This window comes from Ochotona princeps, chromosome 7, assembly GCF_030435755.1.
Source record: "Ochotona princeps isolate mOchPri1 chromosome 7, mOchPri1.hap1, whole genome shotgun sequence".
In the NCBI taxonomy this organism is placed as follows: domain Eukaryota; kingdom Metazoa; phylum Chordata; class Mammalia; order Lagomorpha; family Ochotonidae; genus Ochotona; species Ochotona princeps.
In genome coordinates this window covers 48,343,247-48,350,361 of record NC_080838.1, presented here as the reverse complement: position 1 = coordinate 48,350,361, position 7,115 = coordinate 48,343,247, and positions in this window count along the sequence as shown.

Below are 7,115 nucleotides of genomic sequence, written 5' to 3'. Positions count from 1 at the left end.
AGTAAGTTCCGTCTCATGTTCTAATATTAGTATTTGGAAACCTTTTCATCTTCACTCTCCTGAATTGTAAAGATTGTATTATATTTATACTTTGCAACCTGCAAAGTGTACTTTAGAGTCTCCCAAAATACCAAGTGATTTTAGTAAAAGTTGACAATATAACACCACATCACCCCAAATTACTTAGTATGTGTTTGATGCAAAGATATTTTCATAGCACAAATGTAAATATCAAAAATTTACTATAGTTTACCACCATCTAATCCTTAGACCTTATTCAAGTTGTGTTAACTGTCTCAGTAACATCTACAAGCACAAGAGTCCAATGTAGAATCACAAACTGTGATAGTTTATCATGTCCCTATAGTCTTTTTGACCTGTGAAACTCTTCCATTATGACTGCACCATTTAGGGAGGGGTTGGGAAAATCCCAGAGCCTATGAAACTGTGTTATGCAATCAAATGTAATAAAAAAAAAAGTTCTCATTGGAAGTACATGGAGCTTCTGTATACACGATATTCTTACCAACAGTTACTTCTTATGCTTCTCATTCTATCCATCTAAAGCGTGGAATCTGATACTTTAATCTGTTTTTAATATTTATTTGCTTATTTGAAAGGCATGATAGAGACAGGGAGAGAGAGAGAGAAAATCTTCAATATGTTGTTCACTCACCAAATGGCCTAAATTGCCAAGGCTGGGCCAAGCCAAAGCCAGCAGTCAGGACCTGCCTCTGTTTATCCCATGTAGGTGCAGGAGTCCATTTTCTTGCCTAAGTTCTTGAACCATCTTATGCTGCTGTTTTCAGCTGATTTGGAATTGGGCAGCCAGGACACAAACTGGCATGCACACAGGAGACTGGTATCCCAGGTGCCACAAAACCAGTCCCATTTTGCGTTTTAAAGGAATCCAACACTTTTTTTTAATTTATTTTTTTTATTATATTGTTGACAGTCTATACATAATTACGATATAAAGGTTCAGGGCTATAGGGAAGAGGGTAAGACTATTATGTTCATATTGTTTCCTTCTTGTATCTGAGGTAAAGGGGGATACTGAGGGAGAAGCCCCACCCAGTTTCCCACCCACCCCAAGTCCCGGATGTGGGGCATGCTCTGAGATACTTGCTCAAGTGGTTTTCATAGTTCACCAGTTATGGATCGCTGCCAGTCACACCACTCCCAGCTCGATGAGGTCGTTGAAGAATCCACTGATTGTCACAGTCCATCATAGAGTCTTCATTTGCCCAGTATTTCACTGCCAACATATAGCTGAGGTGGTTGATTGACTTGTTCTTTCTTCTGTCTTTTCTTGGCTAGGGTTCTGAGTCCAGCAGTTCGATTGGGGAGATCTCCAAAGAAACTTTGAGGTATTCCCAGATCAAGATCAGATTCTTGTATGTTCTAGCAAGCACAGGGCCCAGCACAGTCCCTCGCCACGATCAGCTGGTGGTTGCAATTGCTGGGTTGGTTCTGCTTTCAGTCCCGACTTCCACTGGAACCAATAGGTGTTGCAGTCCAGCCTGGTTCTGCCCAGAACGTACTCGACCCTTTCATCAACCAGTGGGAGCTGCAGTCTAGTCGGGGCGACCCACAATAACCCCCACCAGGCCCGCCCCCTACCCTGGCCTGCTAGTATGCATAGCAGACTAGTCCAGTCTGTCCCACATCCCACTTGGCTCTTGTAGTAGTCAATGGGCATTAAAGCTTAGTTCCATCAAACCAGCTCAACTATCCAGCCCTCACGGATGTTGCTGAGTGCCACTCTGTCTAGCCACCCCAGCCCCCGTCCTAGTTTTCATGCCGTCCCGCGGGAGTAGAGACGCAAGAGGAGGGGAACCCGCTATTTCCCTCCCGGGTCTCTCTCAATCCCGGTTTATGCACTCTTTGGGTGATTCTGTGGTTTGACTTGACAGAATTAGGCCCCAGTGCCAGCTTCTGCCAGCTGATGCTATTGCTAAGCCCAAACATCCCTCACCCACTCTAATTTATGCTTGTAAGGGCAGGAATAATCCTCCCAGCCTGGTTTTTCCCTTATCTAGTCCACATGCAGCGCTCAGGTGTTGCAGCCCTGCTTAGTCTGATCTGTCCCCATCACAGCCCATGCTATCCAGTGGGAGTAGCTGTCTGGCGAGGGAACCAGCCCCTCAATCCCCCCGCTGGCTCTGCCCTCTCCCTTACTGGTTCTCACGTGTGCTGGTTGGGTGCTGCAGTCACATCCAGTACAGGCTAGCTCACCCTGGTATTCCATATTGTGCAATGGTTTTTGTCGCAACCAAACCCAGCCTGACCCACACTCTGTTCTGGTGTTCGGGTTTGCCAGTGGATGACATGAACTGATTCAGCTTGGTCCACCCCTGACCCATGCCAAATGTATGCCAATGGGGAAACTTTCCATGGCCTATTCTGGGCTGTTTCCTATCGTACTTCTTGCGCTTATTTTGTGCAAGCCAGGGGGTCCATGAGCCAGCCCTTCTCAGTTCACCTTCTGTGCTAGCAGGAACAGTGGCTTTTCTTGGCTGGCTTTCAACCCATTCTGGTTCTTGTTGTTAGATGTTTCAGCCCAGCCATGGCTCGTCCATACCCATGTACAGCTCACACATGGCTCAGTAGGGGATTGAGACCTAGCCTTGTCCGTCCCACATCTACCCTGGTCCTCCAGCACACCAGATGGTGTTGGGGTCTGGGCTGGCCTGGCGCATCCAATCCCAGCCACACTAGTGCCATGGGAGACTACAACTGTTTCCTAGTTAGAACACAGCCCCCATTCCAGCACACATGCCCCTTGGTGGGAACCTAAACCCAGTTAGGGTGTTCCCTTAGCTCCCCAGCTGGGCCTGTTCCCAGAAACAGATCACGTGCCTGCCAGTGGTTGCTCTGACTCAGCTTGTCTCAGTCTCTCATCTGTCCTGGCCTCTGCCTTAGACACCGTGGCCCAGCATCCCTGACTAAAATAGCCCATTAGTTTTCAAGGGCAAAGTTACATGTCCCTATCACTGGCAATCACCAGGAATTCATCTTTCACCTATGCTAAAGTTGGCTTAATTCATTAGTGTCCCTCAACAGCTATTACAAATCATAAAAACCCCAGAGCTTGCCGCTGGGCAGCCAGCAGGTAGAGCCTGGCATCAATTGTTGCACTGGCCGCCTGAAGCCAAGGGCTCAGCCACCGCCTTGCGGGGTGTTTTTGGCTTGAGCCCCTAGCCGGATCCCACTTAGCAGAGATGCCTCCCCGCATCTGCCACCCTGCGGAGTGGTTCAGTCCGTCCCCAGCCCCAAGAATGGAATGCACCCTGACTTGTCCTGCCTCCATGGCGGCAGAAAGGAGCTCCATTAGTCCAGCTCCCAAATTGCGCTCATGCTTACGACCCAGGGGGTTGCGAACCGGAGGGATCATTGCTCCCGGGCGTGGAGAAGCGGAATCTAACACTTTTTAAAAATGATGTTGTTGCTAATTTTCTCGTTGCCCTTCTATCCTTAACTCATTTCATTTCTTCAAAACCCCACTGCAAGAACAGATTCCCAAAGTAAAGCTCTCTATATAGTTTCCTGTTCAAAAATACTGATTCAACAAAAATCCTGTTGAATAGGTTTGTTATCCTGGAACTCAGGACTTTAAATGTATATACCAGTATAGTTTTCATGTTTGTGTTTCACTATTTTTACTATGAGTACTTTGTCTTTTGGAAAATGTAAACTTCTCTATAGCTTGAATATCCTCTGTACTACCCAATTATCTGCCTTTGTTCGTTTTGTTTCTTATACTGCTACATCTAGAGGTGATATTCCTGCTTCTTTTGTAAGGCTGATCTTCAGATTATTCTTCAAAGTGAGATATTTTCTGATTTTATTCATATTTGCATCATTTTTCTATTTTGAAAATGTGAAGAAATCAGTATGTTTCTAATATAATAGATTTTACTCTGCCTTAGAGTCTGCAATAATGGGTTCTTCGACCTTTCTCCTCAAGTACAAAGATGAATTTTTTTGTGTTTCTGCCATGCTTGTAAATAAGATACATTTAGTAATTATTAACTAACTTCAGTTTGTAATTGTGCAATAGTTCTTGCCCTTTTCAGGTGAGTCTTTTTGAGGTTTAATGTGCTGAGTGGAGCTGTGTGCTTCTGTTATGTGTTAGAGAAAGACTGTGTATCTAGAGTCTAATGGGAGACACAGGATTGACAATGAGCAATCTACAGAAATGCATATCCATGAATAAGATGCTTTTCAACATGCTGAATAGGAAGAATCACTCTGATAAGTCAGGAAGCCAGGGCAAAATCAGAGATTGCCAGAGATTGATCTGGATCTTCAGTTTATACAATAGTAGTATTCTTTTGGAGAGCTAAAGCAAAATATAGGGAAGCTGAATTCAAAGAAATTGATTTATAAGCTGTGTTGATGGCTTAGTTGAAACTAACTCTATAATGGGAAACAAAAAGAATACAAGAAAGAATTAAAGGATGACTTTGACATATATGCTTATTTTTATTTTATGTTTTAAAGAATTTATTATTTATTTTTATTGGAAAGTCTGATTTATAGAGAGAAGGAAAGATAGAATAATCTTCCATCCTCTGGTTCACTCCTCAGGTGGCCGCAACGGCTAGAGCTGCGCCAATCTGAAGTCAAAACCAGGAACTTCTTTTGGGTCTCCCACGCAGGTGCAGGATCATATGGCTTTGGGCTGTCATAGACCGCTTTCCCAGGCCATAAGCAGGCAGCTGGATGGGAAGTGGAATAATCAGGATATGAACATGTAGGATTATGTTGCATGCAAGGTGAGAAGTTTAGCCACTAGGCTATTGCATCGGGCCCAATATATGCTGAATTTTAATGCTTTTCTTTTGAAAGAATATTTTTACGTTACAATTTGCAAAATATTAAGGCCATAGAAGTCAAGGATAATTTGAAGAGCCATTTCCGGTCAAAAGGACTACAGAGACATGCTAAACTATCATAGTTTGTGATTCTAAATTGGACTCTTTTGCTTGTAGATGTTACTGAGACAGTTAACACAACTTGAATAAGGTCTAAGGATTAGATGGTGGTAAACTATAATTGGTAAATTTTTAATATTTACATTTGTGCTATGAAAATGTCTGCATCAAACACATACTAAGTAATTTGGGGTGATGTGGTGTTACATTGTCAACTTTTACTCATATCATTCAGGAAGATAATTTCTTCATCATGGAACTGCTGATTTTTTTATGAGGTGATATTGTTTCAAAATATAATAATTTTTGGAAATATGGAGATAAACATCTACCATCCCCAAACAAGATATAGTCCAGAGTCATGTTTTGCATTTAGTTGCTGTGTAACCATTGTCTTTGTCTTCTGAAGAAATTGTGAAATTTCTCAGTTTATTTTTATTGATATTTACAACATGTACATGTCTGACGTGTTTATGCTACTAGTAATTAATTTCACTATAAATCTTAAGTAAAGAACTTAGTAATTTTCTTTCTTTTTTATTGCATTTCATTTTTTTTATTAATTATTTTGCATTATGTGACAGTTTCATAGGCTCTGGGAATCCCCCCACTCCTCCCCCTCCCCTCCCCCCTGGTGGATTCCTCCACCTTGGTGCAGTATTACAGTTCAAATTCAATCAAGATTCTTTCCTTGCAAACATATACCAAGCATAGAATCCAGCTACTTACTGTCCAGATGGGTTGAACAGTTTCTTGGGAAGACCATTTCTGGTCCGAAGTTAGAGCTGGTAGAGTATCATCCCAGTCAATTAAGAGTCCCAATATAACATCAACAGCAATTTGCAATATTATGGAATTGACATGGTTTTGAGTAACCAGTATCACATCATTTCATAGACTCTGAGGTTCCCTCAACCCCTCCCCGTACCCTCCCCCCCCATGGTGGATTACTCTACCTTATTGCAATATTACAGTTCAAATCCAGTTATGCTTCTTTCATTGCAAGCATGTACTATGCATAGAGTCCAGCATCTTATTGTCCAGATAAATTCAATAGTTTCTTGGGGAGACCATCTCTGGTCTAAAAGCAGAGCTGGCAGAATATCGTCCCAACCAATTAAAAGACATGACATAACATCAACAACAGGTTACAACATTATGGAGTTAATTGACATGATATTGAGAAACAGTTATGTTAGAAAATGCAAGTTCTTAACCACATCCTGTGACTACATCGACACTTCAATTTTAGTTTATACACAACTGGCAATGGCTATAGGATACTATTCAGCTGTCTCATGTCTATTTTCATTTTTGTATTTAGCAGTTTGTTGTATTGAAGCATGATTTTTAGTGAACTTAGCGACTTTTAGGATAGTCCAAACAGGCTTATAACTCTAACAAGGCATATATATGTTAATGATTGGGATGCAGAACAGTTTTAGGAGGGGTGTGGAGAGAAATCTTCAATACCCCACTGAGGAGTAACTTATTTTTGTGTCCTACCTAGTAAGGTATTATGTGAGCCCCCGCTGACTGTTTCCTATCTGGTTCTAAGCTTTCCTTGTTGTTCTCTGTCTATCTAGTCTAATTTTGTTGTTGTTTTTTGTTTTGTTTTGTTTTTAGGGGGGGACTCTGGGGTGACCCTGATGGTCATTGCAAGAGAGGGTGGGGATCCAAAGCTGGAACTAAGTAAGGATCAGAGAAAGCTCCACTCCCTAGTCCTGAAGGGAGCTTACTGTTCTGTTTCTGCAGACTGCTCAGGAGTCCTGGCTGTTGTTCCAATAACATTGGATCCTGTGAGGAAGGATTTGGGCTTCTTCCATCCCATGTTGAAGAACTTAATAATTTTCATGTTTTTAAGAACTGACATTGTATTTTTAGATGTATATTAATGTAAGAAGAGATTTTATGTATTTCACAGGTATAGTTCTAATTTGATAACCATTATTTTCTTCATTCATTCCTCCTTCCTTTCTAGCTTTAAAAATATTTTTTGCAAAGGTATAGTTTTAATCACCTCTAAGATTACAGGTTTAATCCACCACTAATCAATAATAATCATAACATAAAATGTAGGAACACCATGGTTCCACAGGAATGTAATCAAGAGCTTTTGAAACACTGATATTATGTGTCCATTTCTTTCTAGCATACCATTTTGTCTTCTCTGCT